Genomic DNA, 24,471 nt, shown 5'->3' with positions numbered 1-24,471 from the left:
AAAAATATTTATTTACTCATTTTTGGCCGTGGTGGGTCCTTCTTGCTACATGCAGTCTTTCTCTAGCTGTGGTGAGCAGGGGCTGCAATGTGTTGCTGTGCACGGGCTTCTCCTTGCAGGGGCTTCTCCGGTGGAGCACGGGCTCTAGGTACGTGGGCTTCAGTAGCTGTGGCCTGTGGGCTTTGCTGTGGTTGTGGCACCCGGGCTTAGTTGCTCTATGGAATGTGGAATCTTCCCCAGCCGAGGACGAAAATGGCATCCCTTGCATTGCAAGGCGATTCTGAACCACTGAACACCAGGGAAGCCTGGAAACCTCTGATTCTGATGTCACAGAGCCCCAGATACTATATGAAGAAAATGCGAATGTGCATGTGTGTGTGCATGCATGCCTGCGTGTGTGTGTCTGTGTGAGTGCCTGACATACGCACTTTCTTGTAGTCATTGTGCAGTCACTAAGTGGTGTCCAACTCTTTGAGACCCCCAGAGTGCAGCATACCAGGCTTCCCTTTCCTTCACCATCTCCTGGAGTCTGCTCAAACTCAAACTTACTGAGTTGATGACGCCATCCAACCATCTCATCCTCTGTCGCCCCCCTTTCCTTCTGCCCTCAAACTTTCCCAGCATCAGGATCTTTTCTAGTGAGTTGGCTGTTCACATTAGGTGGCTCTATAATGCCTGGGTTTTCAAAGGGGGTCCAAGATTCAGAAAAGGGTGACACACTACTGCATGAGGGAAAGGTCATCCAAGGGGTGCTGACTTAGAGGCCTACTCTCTCTGCTGAGTGAGAACTTTGAAATCAAGCTGCTTCTCTTTTTCCTGCCAAGGACAAGGCTTTCTGCATGACTCTGCTGATGAGTGGATGGGACCTCCCTCAGCCTTGAACCTTTCACTCCACTGTCTCATGACATGAAAACAGCTGTGCGTGAAACAGCCAATTCATTAAAAAGTCATATGAAAAATGACCTCGCCTGCAGTAGCCATCAAGTTACAGAATAATTTAGGGCTGGAGGCGAGGGAGGGGGCACCAAGAGACAGAGACCCTGCCCCTTTTGCTCTTTCTCTCTTCCCCAGAATCACCAAATGTTCATATAAACATGAACCCTGAAACAATGACATATACAATTCTAAGTATTTTAATATTTGAACACATATTGGATAAATCTTCTTGGACTAAATTCAGCTCTAGGTAACTAAGATATTTCTAATTGGAAATAAACAGTAAATATATATATATATATATTTATATTCGTAGAATACACAAAATTTACAGGGACTTGCCTGGTGGTCCCATGGCTGACTCCATGCTCCCAATGCCAGGGGCTCAGGTTCAATCTCTAATCGGGGGTCTAGATCCCACATGCCACGACTAAGACCCAGCACAGCCCAGTAAATAAATAAATGAATTTTTTTAAAGAAGATATGAAACTTATAAATGTTGTTGTTTTCCCTCCAACTATCTGATGTTCAATTTCATGAGAATCAAGTATCAGTTGTTTGTCTTTGCAAGTTCACGTTCATTAATCAGCTACACTTTCCCAAATCACGTTATTTTTAGAGGATTCTGAGCAGTGAAACTTAGCAGATTGACTTCTCAACTAAATGCCAAACTATGCAGCATGAAAACATTTTTCTAAAAAACTTCAATTGAACAAATGTTTGAAATAACTCATCTCTTATTTTTGTATATTTGGTGGCACAACAAAAAGAGGTCCTGGCTCTTTCTGGAAAAGGAAACGTCTCTTCCAAAAAGTGTATTGGTTCACCTTCAAATTCACAAATGCAGAAACTGCTTCTAGCCAATGAAGCTCTTTCCCCCGAGTGAGATTTAATTGCACATTCCTCAAAATCCCTTCTTATGAATTCTGTTTATACCTCGCAGCAATAAAAAGTAGTTCATTCTTGGTTTTTATCTGGTAAAATATTACCATTTAATTAAAGTATTTTGGTTTGAGTCCAAAACAGTCTCTTCACTATGTCATAGAAGTTATAGGTTTTCTGATGGATGCCAAGACTATTAAGAATGTTCATTATAATCATTACCCATCTATATATTATGTTTCTCTCTGTTTTACAGTTCATTATTTAATAGTGCTTATCTAAAAGGTTATAGTCTTTATAGGACCATTTGGCTCACTCTTAACTTGGCTAATTTATAAATAATTTCACAGATATCTTTGTGTTACCATTATTTGTTGACAAAGATCTGATTCGGGATATGGAATCTTCAGATTACAAATGCTTCATTGGTTTGACCAGATGTGTGCAAGGTTGCTTGTCATGCCTGACTCTTAACCAGATACCCTTCAGCATTTCCTTGTTTCAAATAATTATCACCTTTTCAGATAAATGCTATATCCATTCTTTTTTTTTTTTTTTAATATGGAACGCTTCACGAATTTGCGTGTCATCCTTGCGCAGGGGCCATGCTAATCTTCTCTGTATCGTTCCAATTTTAGTATATGTGCTGCCGAAGCGAGCACTGCTATATCCATTCTAATGTGGCAAACTGATGTTTAAAATCATGGCACCTTCAATATAAACCTCAGAAATCAATAATCCAAGTTGCATCTCCTTGTCATTAATGTACATTCATAAGAGCCTTCATATAAAAAAAAAAAGAAAGAAAGCTAAAGAAATGTAAAAAATCTTAGAAGGTATTTTCTGTAGTAAAATATTTTGTGTTTCTAATGAAATCAATCAAAAGCACAAAAATTCTAAAGGAATTATATAAATGCAACAAATTATCCAAAAGAATAAGGTGCAGTTAACATCTATAGGATCGTTTCTTGCTCTGAGGAAATGCACAAGGGATACATCAGCCAGATTATTGAGATTCTGGTTGATATCCCCCTTTGTCAACCCGTCCCTTATGGAGGAACACAAGTCGACTTTTGAAGCTCATTAAAAAGGGCATCTTAACTCTTAAGAGTTAAGATAAAGAGCATTCTTTATTCACATCTTAACTCAAAATCAGAACTTTTACTTATTCATAAAAGATAAGAATGTCTGAACCATCTGTAACAATTGGTCTATTGCACAAATATTTGTTCCCTTTCCATACCAGCCTTTTTCCTGGGAGCAGAGCATCACTTAGGATCTAGCAGGTACCTTGGAAGCCTGCTGATGCTTGGCATTTCACTAACTGCATGGCACTCCTTTGAGGCTGGTAAATAAGCTGCAATGCATTTCTGAGAACAGATTTGAATGGGTCGTCTTGAATTACTTTGGTCCAGTACTGCAATTTGCCAGTGAAGACATGGATGCATGGCAGAATGGCCCATCCATAATTATTAAACTGGGGGATTAGACCTGGAAGAGTCCTTCCAGATGAAAGTTATTTACTGTGACCTTCTAGGGGGCAGAGAGGTAGAAATCAGTGTGGAATCTTATTTCTCAGCCTGCACAAAATACAATTTCAATTATTTAAAGAGTTAAATATAACAAATACAAATATTTAAACTGGGGGGAAATCTGGGAACTGCTTTCCTTTTCAGTCTCCCCATCTCCAAACCTCCGATTGCCCAAGGCCCAGACCTCAGCTTTCTTCTCTTGTCTCTCTACACTCACAACTTGGGTGCTACGTCTGTACTTAGAACTGTAAATGAAAATATACAGGAATTTCCCTGGCGGTACAGTGGTTAGGGGTCCAGGCTTTCACTGCAGGGGGGAAGGGCTTGATATATGGTCAGGGAACTAAGATCCTTCAAGGCATGGCTGGAAAAGAAACAAATGAAACTATACACTAGCCATTGCTAAATGTATATGTCCAGCCCAGACCTTTGCCCAGAACTGGAGACCCATATATGCCTATATGGAAGTCAAATGGGCATCTTACGCTTACAAGGGTCAAGATCAAGCTAAGCTTTCATTTCTTCGAGGCTTCTCCTTTCTTGCATTTCCTCATCTCACTTGATAGCTACTCCATCCTTCCAATTGTTCAAGGCAAGAATCATGAACTCATTCTTTTTTTTTTTTTTCTTAATCAGGAGAAAGAAGGGTTTATTATTACTTGCAGCAAAGAGAACATAGGAGATGTCTCCCAAAGCAGTATAGTATCTCTTGGAATTGTTCTTTTCTTTTTTTTCCCCTCAGCCGTGTATTGAGGCATGTGGGATATTAGTTCCTCAACCAGGGGTCAAACTCGCACCCTCTGCAGGGGAAGTATAGAGTCTTAACCACCAGACCACCAGGGATTCCCTTCCTTACATACCCGACGTGGACTCTGTGAGTGAATCCTGCCTTGAACATAGAAACAGGCTCTGAGCATGTCTAACAACCTCCAGGGCTTCTGCCCTCATCCAGAAGCTGCCATTTCTCACCTGGATCTTGGTTTAGTTTCCTCATACTTGTCTCCTCACCTCTGACAGTCTATCCTCATTAGAGCCACAAGGTGGATGGTTTAAAAATTTAGTAAGATTTTGCCTTGTTGTTCAATTGCTCAGTCATGACTGACTCTTTGTGACCCCATGGACTGCAGAACACCAGGCTTCCCTGTCCTTCACTATCTCCCAGAGTTTGCTCAAACTCATGTCCATTGAGTCAGCGATACCATCCAGCCATCTCATCCTCTGTTACCCTCTTCTCCTTTTGCCTTCAATCCTTCCCAGCATCAGGGGCTTTTCCAACGAGTCAGCTCTTTGCATCAGGTGGCCAAAGTGTTGGGGTTTCAGCTTCAGCATCAGTCCTTCCAATAAACTCCCCCACTGGCCTCCAAGTAGGTCAGAGAAAACCCAGAGGATTAACCAGGGGCCTACAAAGTGCTCCTTGATCTACGTGTGTTTTTCCTCCAGTTTCATTCCCAGCTTCTCTCATCTGGGCCCATTTTGCTCCAGCCACATTGGCCTCCACGGTGTTATTCGCACAATCCTAGCCTGTTAGATTGGGTGCCTCAGGACACTGGCATTTGTCATCTTCTCCCTGAAGGACCCTCAGTTCAGTTCAGTCTCTCAATTGTGTCCAAGTCTTTGCAACCCCATGGACTACAGCATGTCAGGCTTTCCTGTCTATCACCAACTCCCAGAGCTTGCTCTAACTCCGTCCATTGAGTCGGTGATGCCATCCAACCATCTCATCCTCTGTCGTCGTCTTCTCCTCCTGCCTTCAATCTTTCCCAGCATCAGGGTCTTTTCCAATGAGTCAGTTCTTCTCATCAGGTGGCCAAAGTATTGGAGTTTCAGCTTCAGCAGGGCCCTGAAGGGCCCTGGTGTAGATTAAATTGTGTCCCTCCCTCCCCTAAAATGCATGACCTAGTCCCAGCCCCCAGAACCTGTGAATGTGACCTCATTTGCAAATAGGCTCTTTGCAGATACATTCAAGTTAACAGGAAGTCATACTATGATATAGCATCACTTACGTGTGGAATCTAAAAAATACAACAAGTCAGTGAATATAGCAAAAAAAGAAACATACTCACAGACATAGAGAACAAACCAGTGGTTACCAGTGGGAAGAGGGAAGGGGGAGGGGCAACAAGAGGTAGGGGTTTGGTATGGTACATGCTCCATTGCTCAATCATGTCTGACTCTTTGAGACTCTATGGAGGGTAGCCCACCAGGTCCCTCTGTCCATGGAATTTTCCAGTCAAGAAGTCTGTAGTGAGTTACCATTTCCTTCTCCAGGAAATCTTCCCAAGCCAGGGATCGAACCAACGTCTCTTGCATCTCCTAGCAGGCAGATTCTTTACCACTGCGCCACTTGGGAAGCCCCAGAGGCTTAAGAGATACAAACTATTATATAACAAATAAGTTATAAGGATATATTATACAACACAACGAATGTAGCCTATGTTTCATAATAACTGCAAGTGGAGTATAAACTTAAAACATTGCAAACCACTACATTGTACGCTTGTAACTTATATAATATTGTACATCAAAAATATTTCAATTTGTAAAAGTCTTAAAAATTTTTTTTTCTAAATGAGGTCAGGTGGTCCAGTGGTTAAGACTCCATGCTCCCAGTGCAGGAGGCCCTAGTCTGATCCCTTGTCAGTGAACTAGATCCCACACAACTAACAGCCTGCATGCCATAACTAATATCCAGTACAGCCAAACAAATAAATAAATAAATAAAAATAAATATTTGAGACTCCATGCTTTCAAGGCAGGGGGTACAGTTTCAGTCCCTGGTTAGGGAACTTCAATTCCCACATGCCTCTCGATGAGGCCAAAAAATAAAATAAAAACACGTTAAAAAAATGAAAGTAAACATGAAGTCATGCTGAAATGGGGTGGGCCTTAACCAATGACTGGTGTTCTTCTAAGGAGAGGTTTAGAGATGTCCATGAAGGAGGGGGCCTTGTGATGATGGAGGCAGAGGTTGGTGTGGGCGATGCAGCTGCAAGCCTAGGACCACCGAGGAAGCCAGCATGTAGAAGAGGCCAGGAAGCATCCTCCCCAGAGCCTGAGGTAGAGGCCACAGCCCTGCCGACACCTTGACCTCAGACTCCCAGCCTCTAGAACTATGAGACAATCTGTTTTGTTTGAAGATACCCAGTTGGTGGTCATCTGTTATGGCAGCCCCAGAAAACTACTGGTGGCCCCCCCTCAATACCAGATGCGTCACACTGTCAGCTGAGGGTGAGTAGGGGATGGCCAATACTTGCAAGGAGGGTCTCCCGGGGACTGACCTGCTCTGCACCTCTGTTCCACCACCTCTGCGCAGGTCACCCCCAGCCCCATTCTTCCCTCTTGCCCAAGCCCCGGTGGACTCTCCCATGGTCTGGGCATACCTAAGGGGGAGCCTTCTTTCTGCATCCTCTTTCCTGAGTCTCTCAGTGTGACTCTGCTGCTTCCCTAGCTTTTTCCTGCTGAGTCCAGCCCAAGGGGCTATTGATTGTTTCCTCTGCATTTGCTTTCCTACTGTGCCTCCAGCAACTCAGATGCCTTCTCTTAAGGGAGGAGTTGCAAAGGAAGCCGGAAAAAGAAAAGTGCAGATATAAATAGTTCGAGACTTTCAAGATCCTATCTTGCTTCCTTAACTAGTGGACCTGTTCACCCAAAGGCGGAACTACAGAGATCACAAACTTTAACCCATTTGTAACTAATTCAACTGCTTTGTCAATCAATTCCTTCAGCCAATCCTCCAGGAAAAAGAAGTTAAAATGGTAGGAACCACTGTTACCGGTGGGCTTCCCTTGTAGCTCAGTTGGTAAAGAGTCCTCCTATAATGCAGGAGACCTGGGTTTGATTCCTGGGTTGGGAAGATCCCCTGGATAAGAAAATCGCAACCCACTCCAGTATTCTTGCCTGGAGAATCCCATGGACTGTAGCCTGCCAATCCCCTCTGTCCATGGGATCGCAAGAGTTAGACACGACTTAGCAACTAAACCACCACCATCACCACTGTTACTGATGGGCTAAGTAGAACAGGTAGTGTAGTGAATGAGCTTTGTGTCCTGTCAATATCTGAACAAAGGTAAGTCATGCTGTTGCTCAGTCGCTGAGTTGTGTCCAACTCTTTGCAACCCCAGGGACTGCAACACACCAGGCTTCCCTGTCCTCCACTAACTCCTGGAGTTTGCTCAAACTCACGTCCAATGAGTCAGTGATGCCGTTTAATTGTCTCATCTTCTGCCTCCCCCTTCTCCTTTTGCCTTCAATCTTTCCCAGCATCAGGGTCTTTTCCAGTGAGTTGGCTCTTCCCATCAGGTGGCCAAAGTATTGGAGCTTCAGCTTCAACATCAGTCCTTCCAATGAATATTCAGGACTGATTTCCTTTATGATTGACTGGTTTGATCTCCTTGCAGTCTAAGGGACTCTCAACACCACAATTTGGAAACATCAGTTCTTCAGCGCTTAGCCTTTTTTATGGTCCAACTCTCACATCTGCACATGACTACTGGAAAAACCACAGCCTTGACTATATGGACTTTTGTCAGCAAAATGATGTCTTTGCTTTTTAATTTGCTGCCAAGTTTTGTCATAGCTCTCCTTCCCAGAAGCAAGTTTCTTTGAATTTCATGGCTGCGATCACCATCTGACTTGTACACATTGTTTCAGGGATGGTGCTACTACCTTGCACCCCCACCCCCAGCTGTGGACTGAGGACTGAGGTGGCAGAGAGTTGGTGGGAGGCAACAAATGGAAAGCCGTGAAGTGGGTCCCAAAGACCAACAGTTAGAGGGTCGGTAGGCTGAGTCCTCTGGGAACAGACACCGTGAGCTCAGCAGGGCAAAGACCCCCTAGTAACTGGAACCAGAAGGGTGGTCAGTTTTTTCCTCTTGAATAATGGTTCATGTTTCCATGTATTTTCTCTTCCATTTTTAGTCGTAGTGTGATGGCTTAGGGGCTTCCCAGGTGACGCAAGAGGTAAAGAACCTGCCTGCCAGTGCAGGAGATAGAAAAGACACAGGTTTCATCCCTGGGTTGGGAAGATCCCCTGGAGGAGGAAATGACAACCCATTCTGGTATTTTTGCCTGGGGAATCCCATGGACAGAAGAACCTGGCTGACAACAGTCCATGGGGTCACAAGAGTCGTACATGACTGAGCGACGTAGCACGCATCGTGCATGCGTGTGATGGCTAATGACTGTTCAGGAAAGGTCACACTGATACACTTTGAGAATAAAACTCTATGGGAGAGGGGATGGATAAATTGGAAGATTGGGATTGACATATATACACTATAATACATAAAATAGATCATTAATAAGGACCTACTGTGTGGCACAGGGAACTCGACTCAATACTCTGTAAAGACCTATATGGGAAGAGACTTTTAAAAAGAGACATATGTAGATGTATAACAGATTCACTTTACTGTACACTTGAAACTAACAAAGCATCGTAGGTCAACTGTATAGCAATAAAAATTTTAAAAAACAACTCTGTAGGAAATTGCGATAAGCATAAGAGCAAAGAAACCCTCCTATAAGTGATGCTGGGAAGAGAAGAGAGAAGCTGGGAGGAGTAGCTGGAAGAATCTGGGGCTTTATTCACAGCTCCAGGCAAACCGGTTTTGAGTCACTGGGAAACAGAAGGAGCAATGGGTCATCCCTCACCTCTTCTGAACCACAGTGCATCCATCCTTGTTACCCGCGGAGCGGTGGTAAAGAAAGGTTACTCATAAATAGGTCAGCTGTCAGCTGCACACAGGCCAGCCTCCAGCAGTGCCCTGGGGGCTCCAAGGGAAAGAAGCCATCTCTCAGAACTGTGCTCAGGGACCAGCTGTGCCTGGGACCCTGAAACCAACATGTTACCTTGTCCAGATGCTGTGCAAACAGGTAAGGACCCCTTGGCTCAAGCCTTCCCAAGAAGAACAGAGGGCCGGATGGAGGTGCCAGACTCCATCTGTGCTCAGCCCTGAGTGCTCCAAGGCCCCAGAGGGTGAACTGAGATTCTAACACAAATTCAGCCAGACCAGGACCTTGACAGGGCTGCCTGCTCCCCTGTGCCCTGAGCTGGGCCTCCTGCTCATCCAGGCTCCACTTCGTCCTTCCCTTTGCTGAACGCTTCTAAGGAAACGTAGGGGGAAGCAAACTCTGAGGCTTTGCCAGCATCATTGTTTCCATTCCTCTTCCTCATCCTTTGCTTATCAAGGCCAAAGGAACCGAATTCTTAATAAATCACCTCGTAATCTAGTCCAATGGAGGTTTCAAATACAGTAGGAGCCCCAGGATACCTCTGTCGTGTCCTTGTTTTTCTAAAGGAAAGGACATGAAGACTGAAACAAGTTGAGTTTCCAGCTGAGGCTCAGAGAAGATAAGGGGCCTAGACAAAGTCACGCAGCCAGGTGGTGGCAGAAGTCGCTGCTCTGAGAGAGTGGGTGTGAAGTTTTTGCCTACCATCCATTCACCCTTTTTCTAGTTGCATCTTCCTTTGGGAAATGCCCCTTAATTTTAGTTCATGTTGTGTGGGCTTTTTTTTTTTTTTTTTAAACATTTATCTATTTGGCTGTGCTGGGTCTTAGTTGCAGCATGCAGAATCTTTAGTTGCAGTGTGGAAATTCTTAGTTGCATCATGTGAAATCTAGTTTCCTGACCAGGGATTGAACTCTGACCAGCAGCATTTGGAGTCCAGAGTCTTAGCTACTGGGCCACTGGGGAGGTCCCAGCTCACATTGTTGAGTGAGGCTAACCTGGTCCCAGAATCTGGGGTAAACCTGTGACCCAGGCCCAAGCAGTAATTTCACCCTCAATGATCGGCTTAAGGATGGGCACATGACCCAATTCAAGCCAATAAGAATCAGACTTAGGATTTTGGCTGGAACAGTTGGGAGAGGAAAGCTGCGGCAGCTGAGCTGAACACAAACATGTGGGGGCCGCCAAGCCTGGAGAGCCTGACTGTGGGTAAAGCCAGCACAGAGGACAGCAGAGCAGAGAGATGAAGAGCTACTGAGAACTGGTGACAGTCTTTCCGCTTCTGGATCCAGCCCTGCCTGAAGCCATAAGCCAATAAGAGTTCCTTTTGGTTTGAGCTCATTTAGATTGCTCACTGCCATTTGCAAATGAAATGTCCTGAACCAAGTGGACTCTAAATCCAGACTCCACACTGTCACCAGCTGGTCCATCAAGCCTCTGAAGCACCATCCCAGCCCTCCACAGGATGTCTACTTCAGCAGTATTTTGGCTTGCCAGTTGACTCAGTGGTAAAGAATCTGCCTGCCAATTCAGGAGACTCAGCTTTGATCACTGAATCGGAAAGATCCCTTAGAGGAGGAAATGGCAACACACTGCAGTATTCTTGCCTGGAGAATTCCATGGACAGCGGAGCCAGGAGGGCCACAGTCCACAGGGTCGCAAATGAGTTGGACACAACTTAGCAACTAAAGAATACAATAGTACTTAGCTTCAGCTTGTCTCTGCTCCATAAACTGTTTACCTTTAAAATCTACCCCCTAGGACTTCCATGGTGGTCCAGTAAATCCACCTGCCAGTGCAAGGGACACAGATTTGATCCCTGGTCTGGGAAGACCTTACATGCCTTGGAGCAACTAAGCCCTTCCACCACAACTACTGAGTCCCTGCAGCCCAGAATTCGAGCTCTACAACAAGAGAAACCTCTGCAATGAGAACCCTGAGCGCTGAAATGAAGAGCAGGGCCCACTCTCTGCAATAAGAGAAAACCCACACAGCAATGTAGACCTAGCACAGCCAAAAATAAATACATACATAAATAATTTTTTAAGGTATGTCTTAAAAAAAAAAAAAAAAATCAGGCCCCTGGTAATTTCCTTGCAGTCCAGTGATTAAGACTCCATGTTTGCACTGCCAAGGGCCCGTTTCCATCTCTGGTCTGGGAACTAGGATCCCACAAGCCTTGTGATGTGGGATCACTGGCTTATGATGTGATGTTTTTTAAGCACCTGACCCAGGTGCTTAAAAAAACTAAGGGGACTTCCCTGGTGGTCCAGTGGTTAAGACTCTGTGTTCCCAAAGCAGGGGGCCTGGGTTCGATCCCTGGTCACGGAACTAGATTCCTCATGCTGCAACTAAGACCCAGCCCAGCCAAATAAATAATTTAAAAAAAAAGAAGAAGAAGAAGAAAGAAGAGGCCAGGTGAACAAGCACTGGCCGTTGCTTTCTCCTTTGGATCAAATCAGCCCCAGGGAATGTGGGACCCTCAGCAGAGCCCAGGGTGCCTTCTGTGTGTTTCCTTCCACCTCCTCTCCAGTCACCCCGGGGGCTCCTCATCCTTCTAGGAAGGAGACAGCTAGAGATAAGCGAACAAAGCTTCCATCCACCATCTCAGAGGAGGCAGGAACCATGACAGGGATTTATACGCAAAACTTTATAAGCTTGGTATCTTGTAAACTTTTATTATTTTTTGTTATCCCACAGATGTTTCCTCGTAATGTCTAGGGGTGGAGGAGGAAGAAGAGGAGGTGGAGGAGAAATCCATTATAGAGAAAAAAAAAAATCAATGGAGGGAGCTAGTCTGTGGAAGTGCCTGCATGAATTTCCAGCATCACTGTTGCTTTGACAAATGCAGCTGCTCTGTTGTGGGCTTGTGGGTAACAGACATCATTTCTTTTTTAAATTAAAAAAAGTTTTTTTGCCATGCTGTGCAGCAGACAGGATCTCACTTCCCTGCCTAGGTATCAAATCCATGCCCCCTGCATGGGAAGCATGGAGTCTTCACCACTGGACAGCCAGTGAAGTCCCCGCATCATTTCTGGCAAAAGTTGCACCCCAAGATCTCAAGAGCTGTCTGATGACATGTCACCCCTAGTCTATGTGCAGTTTATCAGGGGATTTTGTTCCAAATCTCATGTGCCAACAACCTTGAAGAGCTCCCTGGCCCCTTGTATGAATGGGCAGTAAGCTTTGTGAATACAGAGTCGGTTGCCCTTTTTTGGCAGGTGCAGTTAAGACAAAGGACACCCACAAGGGCAGGGGCATTTCATTTTGGATTCCAACACTTGGGGTCAGTGGTTAATTACTAAGTCTCTGTATTCCAAGGTCACTTGAAGTGACATGAGAATGGAGACATGAATCCTATGTTAATCAGTGGATTAAGCTGAGCAAATGGCCTTCTTTCAACAGGAGGGGCCGCACCCCAAACTGCGAGCCCCCAGTACACAGCCTCCCCTGAGGCCAGAGAAAAGAAGTGAAGTCACTCAGTCATGTCCGACTCTTTTAGACCCCATGGACTGTGGCCTGCCAGGCTCTTCCATCCATGGGATTTTCTAGGCAAGAATACTGGAGTGGGTTGCCATTTCCTTCTCCAGGGGATCTTCCTGACCCAGGGACTGGAACTCGAGTCTCTTGAGTCTCCTGAATTGGTAGGTGGATTCTTTACCACTGTGCCACCTGGGAAGCCCAGCTATATGTGTATATACAAATATATATATATACATCTAACCCTCTATGACCTCCATCCCACCCCTCTAGGTCATCACAGAGCATCGAGTTGAGCTTCCTGTGCTTTTGTAGCAGGTTCACACTAGCTCTTTATTTTACACATGGTGGTGTGCATATGTCGATCCTAACGTCCCAGTTCATCCCACCCTCTCCTTCACCTGCTGTGTCTACATGTCCGCTCTGTACATCCGCATCTCTATTCCTGCCCTGGGAATAGGTTTATCTGTACCAGTTTTCTGGATTGCATATCCATGCTTAAATACCCGATACTACTTTTTCTGACTTACTTCACTCTGTATGACTGATTCTAGGCCCATCTACATCTTTACAAATAACCCCCCAAATACGGAGCACTTCACCGTTTGGGTGTCATCCTCACGCAGGGGCCATGCCAATCTTTGTGTCGTTCCAATTTTAGTATTTGCTGCCAAAGTGAGTGCTACAAAAACCTTTTGATGTCACGGGCTCTTTCTGTCAAGTACTTCAGCACCTTTTGTCTGGAGGCTGGTTGCATCTGATGTTGGCAGATAAGGTGGGACCAACATTCTGGAAAAGCTGGGGCAAGGTGTGAGCCTGATGTCAGAAGGGAGACTGAAGGATATGATCACTGCCCCCCACACCCCACCTGACCCCAGACTGTCCCTCTGCAGACCAGGCCTCTCTGCCTCTCAAGTCACTGCTGATTCTCCCTGAATGAAATCAGAGGGGAACAGAGAGCAGGGCAGAGCAGACTTCAAGGCCAGAAACCCAACCCCAGAGCACCCCTGGAAACAGGTGCTGTCACTCAGGGTGTGGGAAATTCCCAGCTCGAACTGCCGTCTGAGCACAGAGGTGCCCAGGGGCAGGTGGTTTCCTCGGGGGCAGGTGCTCCTGGACTCGTCCTCCCTGTGCAGCCACCTGGGCCCTGCTCCTTTCCAGCCTGCCTGCCAGCATGGCCCAGAAAGAGCCACCCCAGCGCTCCTGTGCTGTTTTTCCAGTGATGCCCAACACGGTCATGCTGGACTGAGGCCCCGGGAGGCTGGGGCAGGAGAGCTGAGACCCACGGCTTGACCCCAGAGTTTGGTTTTAGGGGAAGCACAGCAAAACAGGAGGCGTGTCTCTCAGCCTGTTTCCTTCTTGTTTCCTTCATCCCTGGAAAGACTGAAAAAAAGTCCTCAACATTAACGAAATTGAAGGGAGGGACATGCGTCCTAAAAAGTTCAGAGAGCAAAACAAGCCAGGACAAAGTCCCTGGGGCTGTGTCCCCTTGGTGCTGCGGCAGCCTCTGCGGTGGCCTCTGGAGTGGCCTCAACACAGCATCTGTGCCTCAAGGGAAGAGCAGAAGGGACCTCCTGTCTGGGAATTTCCCTTCACCCAGTGACAGCTCCACTCACCAAGCTTTGCCCAGAGCTCTGGACCACCTTGGCCCTGACCATGGGCTCCTGAGTCAGCCACAGAGTAGAGTCAACTGGGGCTGGAGGGGAAAGCTGGGAGGCTGGCCAGTGTTAGAGCCAGCAGGATGGGCCCAGCAAGCAGGATCAAGCAGAGAGGCTAAGGGGCTCAGGGTAGCTCCCGCAGTGCCCCCTGGTGGCTAAAAGCAGCCCTAGCCCACCCCTAAGAGCCCAGACTGTTGTTCAGCCGCTAAGTCCTGTTCAACTCTTCGTGACCCCATGGACTGCAGCACGCCAGGCTCCTCTGTCCTGCACTGTCTCCTGGAGTTTGCTCAAATTCGTGTCTGTTCAGTCAGTGATGCCATCCAACTAGCTCATCCTCTGTTGCCCACTTCTTCCCTCAATCGTTCCAGGCATCAGGGTCTTTTCCAATGAGTCAGCTCTTTACATCAGGTGGCCAAAGTACTGGAGCTTCAGCTTCAGTGTCAGTCCTTCCAATGAATGTTCAGGGTTGATTTCCTTTAGGATTGGCTGGTTTGATCTCCTTGCCGTCCAAGGGACTCTCAAGAATCTTCTCCAGCACCACAGTTCGAAAGCATCAAATTTTTGGTGCTCAGCCTTCTTTGTGAGCCAACTCTCACATCGGTACCTGACTGCTGGAACTACTAGCTTACCTTCTGCCCATGGCGCAGACCGGATGAGAGAGCAGGATCGAGAATCTTATTACAAGTTTTCCCCCGCAGTTCTCTCTTGCCTCACCCTATCCTAGCCCTGACTTTCACCCTAGGATGGTGGATGGAGGGTCACCTTGCTCTCTGGCCGGGGGTGCTGAAAGCTGGGTGAGGGCTGGGGGTCCTTTCCACCCCTGTGGCCCCAGGTATTACATGTCTGGAGTCCTAGTTCCACAGCAGCAGACAGACTGAAGTTTTCACGCTGACATGGGAATTTTGTTTTCCCAGTCCTAGCTAGGTTTGAGCTCAGCTACAGCAGCAGTTTTGACAGCCCTGACCATACCCTAAGGGTTTATATATATATTTTTAAGATAACAAGAAGCACAGCCAAGGGTGAGGCAGTGTGCTGGGCGGCCATGACACTGGAAAACATTCTCTAAAAACACCACATTTCTGACAGTTTTGAAGTGATCTGTTGACAGTTGTTATGACTTAGGTGAAAATGACATCTTTTCAACCAAAGGTGTTAGGACAAGTGAATATCCACATGCCACAGCTTACACAAAAATCAACTCAAATGGATCCAAGACAGAAATGTAAGAGCCAAAACTGTTAAACTCTTAGAAGGAAACAGGGGTGTAAATCTTCAAGACCTGGGATTAGACAACTGTCTTTTAAATAGGACACCAAAAGCACAAGCACGAAAAGAAAAAATAAATACATTTGACTTCATCCAAGTTAAAACCTTTGTGTATCAAAAGACACTATCAAGAAAGTAAAAAGCAAGCTACAGAATGGGGAAAATATTTGCAAATCATAGATCTGACAGTATCCAGAATACATAAAGAATTTTCACAACTCAGTAACAAAAAGATGTAAACCAATTTAGAAATGAGCCAGGACTTCCCTGGTGGCACAATGGCTAAGACTCCAAGGTCTCAATGCAGAGGGCTCGGGTTCAATCCCTGGTCAGGGAACTAGATCCCACATGCTGCAACTAAGAGTTTGCATGCTTTAACTAAAGATCCCACACTTACAAATCAATAAATTAAATATTTTTAAATGGGCTGATTTGAATAGACATTTCTCCAAGAAGATATACAAACTGCTAATTACCACACTGAAAAGATGTTCAACATCATTAACCATTAAGGAAATGAAATCAGAACTTCAGTAAGATAACACTGTTCAAAAAACCAGAAAATAAATTTTGGTGAGGATGTGGAAAATTCCCAGTGTTATGTTCCCACTGTTGGTGGGAATGTAAAATGGTACAGCCACTGTTGAAAATACTTCAGTGGTTCCTCAAAAAGTTAAACACAGAGTGAAAATATGAACCAGCAATTTCATTCCTACGTATATAACCAAGAGAAGGAAAGCATGTCCAGGACTTTCCTGGTGGTCCAGTGGTTAAGAATCCACCTGCCACTGCAGGGGAGATGGTTTCCACCACTGGTCCAGGATGATTCCACATGCCTCGAAGGAACTGAGCCCGTGTATCACAGCCACTGATGCCTGCGTGCCCTAGAGCCCGTGCTCTGCAGCAAGAGAAGCCACCACAATGAGAAACCTGTGCACTGCAACTAGAGAGGAGCCTCCACTCGCTGTAACTAGAGAAAGCCCTTGTGCAGCAATGAAGACCCAGCACAGCCAAAAAAAAGAATTCCTGAACTCTGCTTAAAAAATTATGTCCACTCTTGCCTGGAGAATCCCATGGAGAGAGGAGCCTGGTAGGCTACAGTCCATGGGGTAGCAAAGAGTCAGACACGACTGAGCAACTTCACTTTCACTTTCAATAAATATTAAAAAAAAAAATTATGTCCACACAAAAACCTGTGCACATATGTACACAGCAGTATTATTTACAACAGGCAAAAAGTGTGTTTCCATTTCTTGGACACTCAAATGTCCATCCATTGAGAATCACCAGGGATCTTCCCAACCCAGGGATCAAATCCGGGTCTCCACAGTGCAAGCAGATTGTTTACCATCTGAGCCACCAGGGAGCCCCCAAAATCTACATACAATACCTTACACAAAAATTAATTCAGATGGGTCAAAGGCCTAAATACAAGTGTTAAAACTATTAAACTCTTAGAAAGAAACATAGGTGTAAACCTTTGAAACCTTTGATCAGTTAGTGGTGGCATATCCATACAATGAAATGTAAAAACAAGTGAAATATTTACAAGCCACCACATGGATGAACCTGGAAAACATTGTTCCCTGAGGGGTCCAGCAACCCAGGCTGACATTTCTTGTCTTATAGTTCAGGGAGGCCCCAGCCTCTGCGATCTGGAAACTTGGGAACACTCAGGTCCAAAGGGCTACCTTCTTACATGATCCCGCCTTTTGAAAATGTCTGAAGATCTGATGGACTCCATTCTCCAGGTTTGCCCTCTCCTTTAGCTGATTCCTTCTGAGGTCATGCTTTTGGACATCAACCACTATTTTTTTTTTAATCTCTGCAATTAAAAAAAAATATATTGGGACTTCCCTGGTGGTCCAGTGGTTAAGACTCTGCACTTCCACTGCAGGAGGCGCAGGTTTGATCCCTGGTCAGGGGACTGTGATCCCATCTGCTGTACATTGTGGCCAAAAAAACAAAGTCCTCCTTTCTTTTCATTTTCAGCATGCACCCAAACTTCTGAGCTTGAGTCCTCCCTGCAGAGGTGGCTGCATATATCACACATGGCCTGGAAAGTGGCTACCATGGACCGAGTGTCTGGTCCACACACTTGCTTATGCCTGAGGCCCTGCTCTGTCAGGCTCCATTCTTGGCTCCAGACACTGCAGTGAGCAAGTTCCTGCAAAGTAAATCCTCGTGAAATTTACATCCTATTGAAGGAAGAATGAAAAGCAGATGCTGAACATTCTGAGTGATGTTTTTGGTTTTGAAGAAAAATTCAGCACAGTAGGGGGATAGAGGGTCATGGGGGGCAGAGGTGTGTGTGTGCTTGTGCATTTAAGGGGAGACGGCAGCACCCCTCTCAGCTTGAAGTGTTTCTCAAAGAGTCATAGCCCCAGTGTCCTGACAGACAGGGAACTCACAAACAAGCAGACATACTCAGACTGTTGAGCAGGCCAGAGGTAAACTTCCTTGCAAGACCTGCCCAGCAGTATGGCCAGAGACAGGCAAACCCAAACAGCTCCAGGGTCTCTTTCATTTTTTTAATTTTTGTTTTTCTGGTTTTGGTTAAATAGCATGCAGGATCTTAATTTCCTGACCAGGGTTTGAACCTGCACTCCCTGAACTGGGAATGGAGAGTCATAACCACTGGATCACTGGAGAAGTCCTAGGTCTCCTTTTAAGGTCAAGTTTAGCTGGGGTGCAAAGAGAGCAGCTTCAGCTCTTTGAGCAAAGGGAATTTGTAAGCAGCCATCTCCAGGAGGAGTCTGTGGCCTTTGGGAGGAAGTACCTCTTTGTCCTCACCTTGATGAGAGCTGCTCAGGATCACTTTCTTCCTCCTGGAAGATCCTGGTTTGGGATCCTAGTGGCCAAAGGCCTGGCAAGACATCACTTAGCTATGGAGGTTGTTTTTAAGGTAAAGATACGAGAATTCACACCTTTTGTGTCTCTGTCAACCTGGGAGCACTTGCAATGTCACCTTGCAAAAGGCAACTTGCAACCCACCAACTTTGTGACTTAGGGTAAGACATCTAACATTTTAGGCCCCTAAGAATGATTATAGTACCTACTTCATAGTGTTTGGTGAGGAGTTAATAAAATGATGAATGTAAAGGGCTGGGTCATGGGACTTCCCTGGTGGTTCAGTGATTAAGACTGCACTTCAGCTCATGGAGCTCAGTTTTGATCCCTGGTCAGGGAACTGGGATCCCAAATAATCACATGAGGAAGCCAAAAACAAAAACAAAAAAAGGCTAGGTCATGTCTTATAAAGCTAAAATAATTGAAACAGTGGCAGTGGCATAAGGATAGACATATAGACCTATAGAATAGAGAACCCAGAAGTAAACTTGTATACATAATGAGTTGATTTTCAATAAGAGTGCCAAGACTATTCAACGCAGAAAAGACAGTCTCTTCAACAAATGGCATTGGGAAAACTGGATATCCACATGCAAAAAAATGAAACTGGATGCTTAGCTTATGCCATATATAAAAATTAACTGAAAATCGATTAGAAACCTAAATAAGAGTGAAGACCATAAAACTCTTAGGAGAAAAAGTGAGGACAAATCTTCATAATCTTGGATTTGACAATGGTTTCTTAAACATGACACCAAAACACAAGCAACAAAAGACAAAAATAAATTGGAATTCATCAAACTTGGAAACTTTTGTACATCAAAGGACACTACAAGAAAGTGGAAAAAAAAACCCTACAGGATGGGAGAAAATATTTGCAAATCATATATCTGATAGAATCCAGAAAATATAAAGAAAATCTAGGGCTCAGCAACAAGGCAACCTGATTGAAAAATGGCCAAGTGACTTGGAAAGAGGATAAACAAATGGCCAAAAGGCATGTGAAAAGATGTTCAACATCATTAGACACTGCTGCTGCTGCTGCTGCTAAGTCGCTTCAGTCGTGTCCGACTCTGCGACCCCATAGACGGCACCCCACCAGGCTCCCCTGTCCCTGGGATTCTCCAGGCAAGAACACTGCAGTGGGTTGCCATTTCCTTCTCCAATGTATGAAAGTGAAAAGTGAAAGTGAAGTCACTGAGTCGTATCCAACTCTCAGCGACACCATGGACTGCAGCCCACCAGGCTTCTCCATCCATGGGATTTTCCAGGCAAGAGTGCTGGAGTGGGGTGCCATTGCCTTCTCCGTCATTAGACACTAGGGAAATGCAAATCAAAACCTCAATTAGATACCACTTCTCACCTACTAGAATGGCCATAATCTTTAAAAAAATTTTTTTAAAAGGGAAGTAAGTGTTGATAACAATGTGGAGAAATTGGAACCTTCATACGTTACTGGTAGGAATGTGAAATGGCACAACTGCTCTGGAAAATGGTTTAGTAGTTCCCCAAAAAGTTATACATAGAATATCCATACAACCCAGCAATTCCACTTCTTGTTATCCATCCATACACCAAAGAATATGTCCATGGAAGCATTACTCACAAAGCCAAAATGTAGAAACCACCCAAGTGTCTATTAATGAAGTAATGGATACATGTGGTATATCTATAAAATGTAACATTATTCAGCCATAAAAAGGAAGGAAGTATTGACACAGGCTTCAACGTGTATAAACCTTTAAAACGTTACACCATGGACTTCCCTGATGTTCTAGTCATTAAGAACCCGGCTTCCAATGCAGGGGACACTAGTTCGATCCCTGGTCTGGAAAGATCCTACATGACTCAGGGCAACTAAGCCCATGTGTGACAACTACTGAGCCTGTGCTCCGTAACAAGAGGAGCCACCACAATGAAAAGCCCATGCACCACAACTAGAGAGTAACCCCCACTCACCACAGCTAGAAAAAGCCCATGTGTGGCAACAAAGACCCAACTCAGCCAAAAATAAGTAAAAATCTAAAAAATTATTTTAAAAGACCATTATCTTAAAAAAAAAAAGATTACTCTTAGTATATAAGTCCCTTCCCTGGAGGCTAAGATGGTAAAGAATCTGCCTGCAATGAAGGAGACCCAGGTTCAATCCCTGGGGATAATCCCCCGGAGTAGGAAATGACAACCCACTCCAGTATTATTGCCTGGAGAATCCCACGGACAGAATACCCTGGCGGGCTAGGTCCATGGGGTCCCAAAGAGTTGGGCACAACTGAAGTGACTTAAGCAATGCAAGCTTTGGATGTAATTAATGCCCCTGAATTGTACACTTGACAGTTTTAAAATGCTAAATTTTGCTATGTATATTTTGCCACACACACACACAAAAGACGAGGCATTGTCTTTCACAGCAACTTGTCCATAAGAGCATCATGGATCCTATAAAAGGTCGGAGAGTCTGGGGAGCCTGCTCCCCTCAAGAATGTGCAGTCAGGGTGGCAGTCTGGTGGCCAAACAAGGGAGCTGAAAGGTGACTGTCACCAGTCGGAGCCAGTCTCAGAAGTGGCATTTGTGTGACAGTGATGTTGGAGGCTTTTAATTGCTCCTGAATTAATGTGCTATTTCTCACCCCTGGGGCGCCTGGGTTTAATTACTGTCTTAGGTCACATATGCAAATGAGTCTGCTATCATTCCTGGTCCCCATGGATGGCAGCCTGATTACCAGCCCTCACACTTTGCAGCAAGATGGGCAGGAAGAAGAGGGGGATGCCACTGGCCAGGCTGGCCTCCCCCTTAGAGCTGATGAGCAGAATCGGATAAAGTGGTACCCTGCCTGCCCCATTTATGGGTCTTTGTGGGCTGATGTGTTCAAGGTTGTGTCTGGGGAGTTGTTGCTACCTGAAGGCACCAGGAGGTTGCTTGTCAACAGCAGAGGAGCTCTGGAGGGCCTAAACCCCCAGGGCTCCTGGGGACAGAGGATTCTTACAGGAAAGGAACTGCATTGGGAAGATGTCAGCCTGCAGAAGAGACCGTGGACACAGAGTGGCAGATTCAAAAGCAGCTGCCTTCAGGAGACAATGGCCGTGGACTTCCCTGGTGGTCCGATAATTAAGACTCCAGCCTTTCACTGCAGGGGACACAGGTTTGATCCCTGGTCAAGAAACTAAGATCCCACATGCTGCACAGTGAAGTCAAAAAAAGGAAGATGGCCAACTGCTGCCTTCTAGGAATGTGGGCCCAGTGTTGTCAAGTTTTAATGTCTAATGTCAATCCATTAGAACCCAGAAATTGGAATTTTTACAAGAAATCTGTGTTTTAGATTCTTGACAACTAATTTGAATTTAAAAACCACTAGGTTGTTTGCTTTTCGGGGTGGCAGTTAATTGGGAAGGGGCTCAAGAAACTCCTGGGGTGTTGGAAATGGTCTGTCGTGTTAGTAATGCTGGTTACCAGGTGCATTTTTAAAAACACATCAGACTGTACACTTAAAACAGTTACATGCGGACTTCCCTGGTGTCCAGTGGCTAAGACTCCACACTCCCAATGCAGGGGGCCCTGGTTTCATTCCTGATTAGGGAACTAGATCCTACACGCCACAACAAAGACCCAGAGCAGCAAATAAATATTTAAAAGACAACACAGTAAAACAACAGGTACCTGTGACTGAAGGCAAATCATACCTCAGTGAATTTGGCTCAGTGGGTCCCCATACTTCTCTAGGGTTGCTATGAACTTTCCGCTCTAAACTCTGCCCCTTTTTTCTTCAGTCACGGCCACAGGGGCTTTCTAAGCACTCAAGGGCGCCTTCCCCTTTCCCTATGCCCTGGACCTCTTCCTTTGTTGTTCGTGGACTACAGCATGCCAGGCTTTCCCCATGTACCTCTTCCTAGGTAAGTGTATCAGCACTTGATGGTCTAATTCATTCTATTCTGGGTGGGAGGCTAAGGTGATGTGACCATTTCTTTTTTTAAATTAATTTTTATTGGAGTATGTGTGCATGCATGCCAAGTCACTTCAGTCTTGTCTGACTCTGCGACCCCATGGACTATAGCCTGCCAGGCACCTCTCTCTGTGGGGATTCTCCAGGCAAGAATACTGGAGTGGGTTGCCATGCCCTCCTCCAGGGGATCTTTCCGACCCAGAGATGGAACATGAGTCTCTCAGGTCTCCGCCCCTGGTAGGTGGGTTCTTAACCAGCTGAGCCATCAAGAAAGCTGCTTTATAAACTTGCGCTCGTTTCTACAGTACAGCAAAAGGAATCAGCTATATGTATACATATGTTCCCTCTTTCTTGGATTTCCTTCCCATTTAGGTCACCACAGAGCGCTGAGAGTTCCCTGAGCTACACCGTTGTTTCTAATTATCTCTTTCATGTACAGTATCAGTAGTGGATATGGCCATCCCAATCTCCCGATTCATCCCCCCGCACCATGTGACCATTTATGGCAGGGGTCTCCAACCCTCAAGACAGATCAATACTGGTCCATGAACCTGTTAGGAACCAGGCTTCACAGCAAGAGTTGAGCTGGTGAAGCTTCATCTGCTGTTCCCCATCGCTCGTATTATCGCCTGAACCATCATCCCCCAGTCCCAGTGCCAGTCCATGGAAAAACTGTCTTCCATGAAACCAGTCCCTGGTGCCAAACCATGTAGAGAGCTGACTCGACATGGAGTTCTTAAGTCAAGAAGAAGGCTCCTGTCCAGGCTTCCTTCCTGCAAATGGCTCCGCTTGCAGTTCTGTGACTTGTGTTGACTGCCTTCAGCTGCCATCTTCCATTCTCAGCTGAATTCATTAAAATAAAATTACCAGGGCCAGAGGCACAGAGTATTACCAGGCTCAGAGCTGCATACTGGAGTCAGCTGGGAAAATTTTTTTAACATTGAGCCTCTGGTTTCCACTCTGAGGTTCTGATTTACTTGGCCTGGGAGGCAGAGGGGGTATTTCCCTCCCAGTGGTTAAGATTCTGCCTTCCGTTGCAGGGGGTGCGGGCTCGATCCTTGGTCTGCAAACTAAGATTCCCACATGATGCAGGGTATGGCCAAAACTTTAAAAACTTATGAGGAGACTCTAGTGAGTGAAAAGTTGCTCAGTCGTGTCTGACTTTTTGCTGCATCAATTCAGTTCAGTTCAGTCATTCAGTTGTGTCCGACTTTTTGTGACCCCATGGACTGCAGCACGCCAGGCCTCCCTGTCCATTACCAACTCCCGGAGTCTACTCAAACTCATGTCTGTTGAGTTCATGATCTGAGCCACAGTCAGCTCCCGGTCTTTTTTTGCTGACTGTATAGAGCTTCTCTATCTTTGGCTGCAAAGAATATAATCAACCTGATTTCGGTATTGACCATCTGGTGATGTCCATGTGTAGAGTCTTCTCTTATGTTGTTGGAAGAGGTTAGGGTTAGGGTTATAGTCCATGGAATTCTCCAGGCCAGAGTACTGGAGTGCGTAGCCTTTCCCTTCTCCAGGGGATCTTCCCAACCCAGGGATCGAACCTGGGTCTCCCACATTACACTCAGTTGAGTGCACCATGGAAGCCACCAGGAAGACACCAGGGAATTGAACTGGGGTCTCCTGCATTGCAGGCAGATTCTTTACCAGCTGAGCTACCAGGAAAACCCAGGGAGACTCTAAGGTATGGCCAACTAAAGTTTGCAAACTACACTGCTTCAAATTTTCAGTTGAGTTTTGTCACAGGAATCCGAAGCTGGAAGACAATCACAGGTGAAAAACCAATGTTTGTATTATGAGGTTAACCTTAAAAAAGAAAACACATAACACAAGTCCAGAGACTACTAACAAGAGCTACCAGAGATGTTTACTTCAAAAACACTTGGAAACTTTCAATCAGCGCTGCTCGTCCTGCTTCAGTCAGAATGCCCAGGAAAAGGCTGATGGTTTCTATTGCTTCAGTGTCAGCAACGTGCTGTTTCTGCTGGGTGAAAAGCTGTCAACCGTCCCCAGGGGCTCAGCATTCCCAGGGCCAGTGAGACCCCAGCAGCCTTCCTTCTGGGTGGAACAGATCTGAAAGGGCTCCTATCTATTCTTTAACCTGAGTGACAAATACCTTTAATTGCTGATCAGGAAATAGCGGGCTTTCCTGATGGCTCCTGAAATGCAGGAGACACAGGCGATTCAGGTT

The 24,471-nt window shown here is 45.6% G+C and overlaps 2 non-coding genes across 2 annotated transcripts; both read right to left on the bottom strand.

The window, feature by feature from the left end:
- Window positions 1-2,373: 2,373 nt before the first annotated feature.
- Window positions 2,374-2,480, bottom strand: LOC138416731 (U6 spliceosomal RNA). Its single transcript, XR_011247845.1, has one exon. It is a non-coding gene; the product is annotated as a U6 spliceosomal RNA (small nuclear RNA).
- Window positions 2,481-13,142: 10,662 nt separating this feature from the next.
- LOC138416748 (U6 spliceosomal RNA) lies at window positions 13,143-13,246 on the bottom strand. Its single transcript, XR_011247861.1, has one exon. It is a non-coding gene; the product is annotated as a U6 spliceosomal RNA (small nuclear RNA).
- Window positions 13,247-24,471: the final 11,225 nt, after the last annotated feature.

The sequence above is a fragment of the Ovis canadensis genome, chromosome 12 (genome assembly GCF_042477335.2).
Source record: "Ovis canadensis isolate MfBH-ARS-UI-01 breed Bighorn chromosome 12, ARS-UI_OviCan_v2, whole genome shotgun sequence".
Lineage (NCBI taxonomy): Eukaryota > Metazoa > Chordata > Mammalia > Artiodactyla > Bovidae > Ovis > Ovis canadensis.
The sequence above is the reverse complement of the archived record's forward strand: the minus strand, read 5'-3'. Positions and strand labels throughout refer to the sequence as shown.